Below are 9,433 nucleotides of genomic sequence, written 5' to 3'. Positions count from 1 at the left end.
CCGGCGCCGCGCCGCCGCCTCGCGCATCCGCCGCCGCCGCCACGCCGGATCTGGCCGGATCCGGCCGGGCCAGCCCCTCCCCGTGCCTCCCGGCCACCTCCGGCTCCATCTCCGGCGAGCCTGGCCCTCCCTCGACTTCCGCGCCCGATCTGATTCACGAGGTTGACTTTTTCCCCTTTCCCGAAATCCACTAAGTCCTAAAATTATTGTATAATCATGCCATGTTTGACCTGCTGTATCTCTGCATCCGTAGCTCCGTTTCATGCATATAATATGTCAAATTGTTCGCCTCGACGAGTACTTCATTTCATTCCATTGCATCATTTTCATTTGAGCTCATCTTGATGCCCGAAATGCTGTTGGAAGAGTGCATGTTGCTGTTAATCTGCTGAAAGTTTTATAACTTCCTCATTAGTCATTTTTGCCATGATTGATGTGTGCATCCTATGAGGTTGATGTCTACATGTGTTTTGATCTATGCCATGCCATCTTTCCAGAGGTGCCATCCTTGTATTTTTGTAACTTGTGTAGTGAGTGCATCAAGCTTGTTAAGTGGGGTACTTGCTGTTGCTGATTTCCTGACAGATTCTGTTATATTTTGTTGCTATGTTAACATGCTTCTACTAATCGTTCTATGCATAATCTGGAGATGTCCTATAAACATGTTTTAATCTACATGTCATGCTCTATCCATCCATGCCCCTAGTTGCATTTATAGCTTGCTGTAGATTGTTCATATCTTGCTCCAAAGTTACTTGATAATGTTGCTATCAGCATGTTAACTTTAAGTTCACTAGTTCCCATGTGTTTTGCTAGTGTTCCATGCATCCTATGAACTTGCTCTTGCCATGCTTAGCTTCATAAACATGCCTTCTTACTGTTGGTTGCCTTGCCATGCTATGCATTGCTCTGTGGTGAGTGGTTCAAGCTCACCAACATGCCTACTTATTGTTATTCCTGCCATGTTTGAATCTGTAATATAACTTGTCATGTTTACATGGGTGCCATCTTATTTTCTGTGCCCTTTTGGCTCATGGTCAGTAAGGGACTTTTGATCTATGCTTTTAGTAGATTCATGCCATGCCTTTGATTGCCATGATATGTTCCTGTAACATGTTGTTAGCTCGCTCTAAACATTGCAACCTGATGTTATTTCTGCAAAGTCTGAAACTGTTATTATTTGCAATCTTACCATGTGCTTTGGAGCATGTTCTAGTAGTTTCTAGAGATAGCTCAGTGTTCATGTTTTGTTATGCTTTACCTATACTTCATGCCAATGCCTTTTGTTATTATGTTGTGGTGCTGTAGCATATTGTTTTGATGCTTGCAATATGCCTAGTTGCTGTTATGGACAGATTGTTGTTATGACTTGTATAGAGTGTATGTGTTGCACCGTTGCTTCGTTTTGAGTGTGCTTTATATGAAACTTGCTTGATTTTGCATGTAGTTCCATATTATCATGTTGCATCCTTGTTTTTGTGTGTTTGCTTGATGTTTGGGTGCATTTTGCATCAATGCCATGCTTAACTTTTTTTGCTCATATCTTCTAGGCCGTAGCTCCAAATCTAATGAACTTTATATGTAACTTGACTAGAATCTCGTGTAGATCATCTTGGTGCATCTTAACTTGTTGTTTAACTACTTGAACATAAGGTTTATTCAGTTCTGGACCAATTTCGAAATTTGCATATGAGGACTTACCGGAATTGTTATATGTTGTTCCCGGCCTCATTTAAACTTGCCTTGATGTGTTGTTCTTGTTTGCATCATCTCTTGCCATGAGTAGCTTCATGTAGCTTGGTCATGCATCATGCTTGTTGTGCATCATGCCTTGTTCATGTGTGGTGTGCTTCTTCTTGTTAGTTCCTGTTTCGTTGCGATCGTGAGGATCCGTTCGTCTACGGTTGGTTCGGCTTCATCCGTTCGTCTTCTTCATGGACTCGTTCTTCTTCCTTGCAGGATTTCAGGCAAGATGACTGCTACCCTGGATCTCACTACTATCATTGCTATGCTAGTTGCTTCGTTCTATCGCTATGCTGCGCTTCCTATCACTTGTTCTATCAAGCCTCCCAAATTGCCATGAACCTCTAACCTTTGACACCATTCCTAGAAAACCGTTGTTTGGCTATGTTACCACTTTTGCTCAGCCCCTTTTATAGCATTGCTAGTTGCAGGTGAAGTTGAAGTTTGGACAATCCGGTGTGCCCTGAGAACGAGATATGTGCAGCTCCTATCAGGATTTGTCGGCACATCCGGGCGGCTTTGCTGGTCTTGTTTTACCATTGTCGAAATGTCTTGTAAACCAGGATTCCGAGACAGATCGGGTCTTCCTGGGAGAAGGTCTATTCCTTCGTTGATTGCGAGAGCTTGTCATGGGCTAAGTTGGGACACCACTGCAGGGTTTAAACTTTCGAGAGCCGTGCCCGCGGTTATTTGGCAGATGGGAATTTGTTAATGTCCAGTTGTAGATAACTTGACACCAGACCCGAAATAAAACGCATCAACCGTGTGTGTAGCCGTGATGGTCTCTTCTCGGCGGAGTCCGGGAAGTGAACACGGTTTCTGGGTTATGATTGACGTAAGTAGGAGTTCAGGATCACCTCTTGATCATTGCTAGCTTCACGACCGTTCCGCTTGTTCTCTTCTCGCTCTTATTTGCGTATGTTAGCCACCATATCATGCTTAGCCGCTGCTGCAACCTCACCACTTTACCCCTTCCTTTCCCATTAAGCTTTGCTAGTCTTGATACCCATGGTAATGGGATTGCTGAGTCCTCGTGGCTCACAGATTACTACAACAACAGTTGCAGGTACAGGTTATGCGATGATCATGACGCGAGAGCGAGTTTGCTTGTTTTGGAGTTCTTCTTCTGCTTCATCTTCGATCAGGGGATAGGCTCCAGGTCGGCAGCCTGGGCTAGCAGGGTGGATGTCATTTGAGTTTCTGTTTGTGTTTCATCCGTAGTCGGATGGTGCTCTTGTATATGATGTATTGTTGTATTCATGTGACATTGTATGTCTTGGATGTATCCCCACTATTATGTAATGTTGATGTAATGATATCCACCTTGCAAAAGCGTCTTCAAGATGCGCTTCTATCCTTGGTGGGACCTTCGAGTTCCTTCAGGATAGGGTCGCATCTTGGGCGTGACAAGACGCATCATATGAAGACATAGTAATTAGTTCTAGGAAAGAAATCAGTCCATGGGAGGAATAACGATGACTAAAGCACCAACCGAATACATGAATCTATCTACAAGTCACCATACTCATAGTAAACAATTGATAGGAAAAGAAGGTATTACATTTGTCATCGGCGTCTAGCACTAAAAAACACCCAAACATGGCATGTGGTAGGAGGTTCAGAAAGAAAACACAATACAAAAAATTCCATAAGCACGCATCGTACCCGTCAAACACAATAAAATATATAAATGAATGGATATTTTTAGTTAACTATACGTCACTTATCATGGAAAAATCATTGACAAAAAAAGGCATGACATTTGTCCACACATGATGAAATATGTATCTGTAAGATTGATCGTGGTAGAATAATTTTTGCATACATTTTGGTTTAACACGAGAAGAGAAGAGGTGGTGCCTAGAATCCATTCATGTTTAGATTTAACTCTTGGTGGAGAATTTCTCAGAAACATATTAGTCTAAAAGAAAAAAAGAGGGTTGATATGATATTGAAGTCTACAAGTTATTTTATCAACAAACAATAATGTACTCGGTACTATAACGATCAAGTTTCCTGGAGACTTGCGTTTGACTTCAGTATATTTATATGATATATGGTTAGTAGAAAATTAATTAAGTCAGATAATACTTGAGAGAGAGGACACATAGTTGGCATGGAAACAAATTCGATACAAAATTTATATATAGTCAATCTAGCCGCGCAAATGTGCGGGGCACACCGCTAGTTCCCATTATCACAGAAGCACTTAGTCTCGGGTTTGGGTTCAACCTTGGGTTTCTTCACTGGAGCAGCAGCTGATTTGTCGTTTCATGAAGTATCCCTTCTTGCCCTTGCCCTTCTTGAAACTAGTGGTTTCACCAACCATCAACAATTGATGCTCCTTCTTGATTTCTACTTTTGCGGTGTCAAACATCGTGAATACCTCAAGGATCATCATATCTATCCCTGATATGTTATAGTTCATCACGAAGCTCTAGCAGCTTGGTGGCAATGACTTTGGAGAAACATCACTATCTCATCTGGAAGATCAACTCCCACTCGATTCAAGTGATTGTTGCACTCAGACAATCTGAGCACAAGCTCAACGATTGAGCTTTTCTCCCTTAGTTTGCAGGCTAAGAAAATTGTCGGAGGTCTTATACCTCTTGATGTGGGCACGAGCCTGAAATCCCAATTTCATCCCTCGAAAACATCTCATATGTTCCGCGACGTTTCGAAAATGTCTTTGGTGCCTCAACTCTAAACCATTTAACTGAACTATCACGTAGTTATCAAAACGTGTATGTCCGATGTTCGCAACAACCATAGACGACATTTGGGGTTCTACACACTGAGCGGTGCATTAAGGACATAAGCTTTCTATTGATCGCATAATCCTACTGTGAACCTTCAACTATATTTTCTCTAGGAACATATCTAAAACAGTAGAACTATAGCGCGAGCTATGACATAATTTGCAAAGGGCTTTTGACCATGTTCAGGATAATTAAGTTCATCTAATGAACTGCCACTCAGATAGACATCCCTCTAGTCATCTAAGTGATTACATGATCCGAGTCAAGTAGGCCGTGTCCGATCATCACGTGAGACGGACTAGTCATCATCGGTGAACATCTTCATGTTGATCGTATCCACCATACGACTCATGCTCGACCCTTCGATCTCTTGTCTTCCGAGGCCATGTCTATACATGCTAGGCTCGTCAAGTCAACCTAAGTGTTTCGCGTGTGTAAATCTGGCTTACACCCGTTGTATGTGAATGTTAGAATCTATCACACCCGATCATCACGTGGTGCTTCGAAACGACAAACTTTCGCAACGGTGCATAGTTAGGGGGAACACTTTCTTGAAATTTTAATGAGGGATCATCTTATTTACTACCGTCGTTCTAAGCAAATAAGATGCATAAACATGATAAACATCACATGCAATAAAATAGTAACAAGATATGGCCAATATCATATTGCTCCTTTGATCTCCATCTTCGGGACGCCATGATCATCTTTGTCACCGGCATGACACCATGATCTCCATCATCGTGTCTTCATGAAGTTGTCACGCCAACGACTACTTCTACTTCTATGGCTAACGCGTTTAGCAATAAAGTAAAGTAATTTACATGGCGTTCTTCAATGACACGCAGGTCATACAAAAAATAAAGACAACTCCTATGGCTCCTGCCGGTTGTCATACTCATCGACATGCAAGTCGTGATTCCCATTACAAGAACATGATCATCTCATACATCACATATATCATTCATCACATCCTTTGGCCATATCACATCACAAAACACTTGCTGCAAAATAAGTTAGACGTCCTCTAATTGTTGTTGCAAGTTTTTACGTGGCTTTTATAGGTGTTCTAGCAAGAACGTTTCTTACCTACGTAAAACCACAACGTGATATGCCAATTTCTATTTACCCTTCATAAGGACCCTTTTCATCGAATCCGCTCCAACTAGAGTGGGAGAGATAGACACCCGCTAGCCACCTTATGCAACTAGTGCATGTCAGTCGGTGGAACCTGTCTCACGTAAGCGTACGTGTAAGGTCGGTTCGGGCCGCTTCATCCCACGATGCCGCCGAAGCAAGATAAGACTAGTAGTGGCAAGAAAATTAACAACATCTACGCCCACAACTGCTTTGTGTTCTACTCGTGCATAGTAACTACGCATAGACCTAGCTCATGATGCCACTGTTGGGGAATGTAGCAGAAATTCAAAATTTTCCTACGAGTCACCAAGATCTATCTATGGAGAGACTAGCAACGAGGGGAAGGAGAGTGCATCTACATACCCTTGTAGATCACTAACCGGAAGCGTTCAAGAGAACGGGGTTGAAGGAGTCGTACTCGCCGTGATCCAAATCACCGGAGATCCTAGTGCCGAACGGACGGCACCTCCGCGTTCAACACACGTACAGCCCGGTGACGTCTCCCATGACTTGATCCGGCAAGGAGAGAGGGAGAGGTTGAGGAAGACTCCATCCACCAGCAGCACAACGGCGTGGTGGTAGTGGAGGAGCATGGTGATCCAGCAGGGCTTCGCCAAGAACCGCGAGATATGAGGAGAAAGAGAGGTAGGGCTGCGCCAACAAGAGAAGAAACTTCGTGTCTTGGGCTGCTCCTATACCTCCACTATATATAGGGGGAGAGGGGCTGCGCCCCCACCTAGGTTTCCACCCCTAGGGGTGGCGGCCAGCCCTATATCCCATCTAGGGGGCGGCCAAGGGGGAGAGAGGGGGAAACTTGCCCCCCAAGCAAGGTGGGGCGCCCCCTCCCCAAACCCTAGGCGCCTTGGGCCCTTGTGGGGGGGGGGGCGCACCAGCCCACCTGGGGCTGGTCCCCTCCCACACTTGGGCCACGCTGCCCTCCGGGGATGGTGGCCCCACTTGGTGGACCCCCGGGACCCTCCCGGTAGTCCCGGTACGTTACCGATAAAACCCGAAACTTTTCCGGTGACCAAAAAAGGACTTTCCATATATAAATCTTTACCTCCGGACCATTCCGGAATTCCTCGTGACGTCCGGGATCTCATCCGGGACTCCGAAAAACATTCGGTAACCACATACAAACTTCCTTTATAACCCTAGCGTCATCAAACCTTAAGTGTGTAGACCCTATGGGTTCGGGAACCATGCAAACATGACCGAGACGTTCTCCGGTCAATAACCAACAGCGGGATCTGGATACCCATGTTGGCTCCCACATGTTCCACGATGATCTCATCGGATGAACCACGATGTCAAGGACTCAATCAATCCTGTATACAATTCCCTTTGTCTAGCGGTATTGTACTTGCCCGAGATTCGATCGTGGGTATCCGATACCTTGTTCAATCTCGTTAACGGCAAGTCTCTTTACTCGTTCCGTAACACATCATCCCGTGATCAACCCCTTGGTCACATTGTGCACATTATGATGATGTCCTACCAAGTGGGCCCAGAGATACCTCTCCGTTTACCGGAGTGACAAATCCCAGTCTCGATTCGCGCCAACCCAACAGACACTTTCGGAGATACCTGTAGTGCACCTTTATAGCCACCCAGTTACGTTGTGACGTTTGGTACACCCAAAGCATTCCTACGGTCTCCGGGAGTTGCACAATCTCATGGTCTAAGGAAATGATACTTGACATTAGAAAAACTTTAGCACACGAACTACGATCTTTGTGCTAGGCTTAGGATTGGGTCTTATCCATCACATCATTCTCCTAATGATGTGATCCCGTTATCAACGACATCCAATGTCCATGGTCAGGAAACCGTAACCATCTATTGATCAACGAGCTAGTCAATTAGAGGCTTACTAGGGACATGGTGTTGTCTATGTATCCACACAGGGACTTGCTAGTCAATTATAGCATGGATAATAAACGATTATCATGAACAAGGAAATATAGTAATAATAACTAATTTATTATTGCCTCTAGGGCATATTTCCAACATTTGGAACCTTCTTTTGTTTAATTAACATAGCATCTAGATTGATGAGAGCTTTTCCTTTTCTGTTTATCATGGTCGTCCCTTTTCTTCTGTTTAATTGCGAACTAGCTAGCGAAGTAGCGGAGAATCCATGTGATGTGTGATCGCTAATCGTCTCTACCAACTGTTTGCGTTTATGATTAGATCTATCAGCAAAATGGAGTCCGTGAGAGTAGGTTGTGTGCGTTCATGATTAGATCGATCACAAGATTGGGGTCCGGTAAAGGTGTGCTCATGAATAGTACTGCTAGAGGTCTGTCCTATTTCAATCCCACCAGAACTGTCCTATGTGATCTGTCAAACTTAAGATTCAATTAGTTGTATGGAACCTCCTTTTTCTCAATTAACATAGCATATAGATTGATCAGACTCATTGCTTTCTCTATTCTATATTTCTAGCTAATCTTGGTCGTTCCTTTTCTCCTATTTTAATTGCAAAGCAGCATAGAATCCATGGGATGTACGATGGCTAATCATATCTACCATCTATGTGCGTTTATGATTAGATATATCACCTAATTGGAGTCCTTGAGAGTTGGTTGTGTGCATGGAAGATTATCTCGATCACTAGATTGGGGTCCGGTGGAGGTGGGCTCATGAATAGTACTTCTTGAGGTTTGTCCTATTTCAGTCCCGCTAGAACTGTCGTAAGTGATCCGTCAAACTTAAGATCTGACTAGTTGTTTGAAACCTTCTTTTTTTCAATTAACATAGCATATAGATTGAAAAGAGTTGTTCCTTTTCTATTCCTTATTTCTAGTTAGTCCTAGTCATTCCTTTTCTCTTGTTTTAATTGCGAAGCAGCACGGAATCCATGGGATGTGCGTTCACTAATCGTCTCTACCAGTTGTGTTGGTTTATGATTAGATTTATTAGCAAATTGGAGTCCGTCAGAGCAGGTTGTGTGGGTGCATGATTAGATCTATCACTAGATTGGGGTCATGTGGAGGTGGGCTCATCAATAGTACTAGTTGAGGTCGGTCCTATTTCAATGCCACCAGAATTGTCGTACTTGATCTCCCCACCTTAAGATCTGACTAGTTGTTTGAAGCATCTTTTTTTCAATTATAGCATATAGGTTGATCATAACAGTTTGTTTTCTATTATTTATGTCTAGTTAATCCTGGCCATTCCTTTTCCTCAGTTTTATTTGCGAAGCAGCGTGGAATCCATGGGATGTGCCATCGCTAATCATCTCTACCAGCTATGTGCGTTTATCATCAGATCTATCGCAAAATTGGTGTTCTTGAGAGTTGGTTGTGTGCGTGCATGATTAGGTCGATCACTAGATTGGGGTCCCATGGAGGTACGCTCATGAACAGTACTACATGAGGTTTCTCCTATTTCTATCCTACCAGAACTGACGAACGTTGATCTATCAGACTTAAGATCTGACTAGCTGTTTGGAACCTTCTTTTGTTTAATTAACATAGCATCTAGATTGACGAGAGCTTTTCCTTTTCTGTTTATCATGGTCGTCCCTTTTCTTCTGTTTAATTGCGAACTAGCGAAGTAGCGGAGAATCCATGTGATGTGTGATCGCTAATCGTCTCTACCAACTATTTGCGTTTATGATTAGATCTATAAGCAAAATGGAGTCTGTGAGAGTAGGTTGTGTGCGTTCATGATTAGATTGATCACAAGATTGGGGTCCGGTAAAGGTGTGCTCATGAATAGTACTACTGGAGGCCTGTCCTATTTCAATCCCACCAGAACTGTCCTATGTGAACTGTCAAACTTAA

This window comes from Triticum aestivum, chromosome 7B, assembly GCF_018294505.1.
Source record: "Triticum aestivum cultivar Chinese Spring chromosome 7B, IWGSC CS RefSeq v2.1, whole genome shotgun sequence".
Lineage (NCBI taxonomy): Eukaryota > Viridiplantae > Streptophyta > Magnoliopsida > Poales > Poaceae > Triticum > Triticum aestivum.
The sequence above is the reverse complement of the archived record's forward strand: the minus strand, read 5'-3'. Positions refer to the sequence as shown.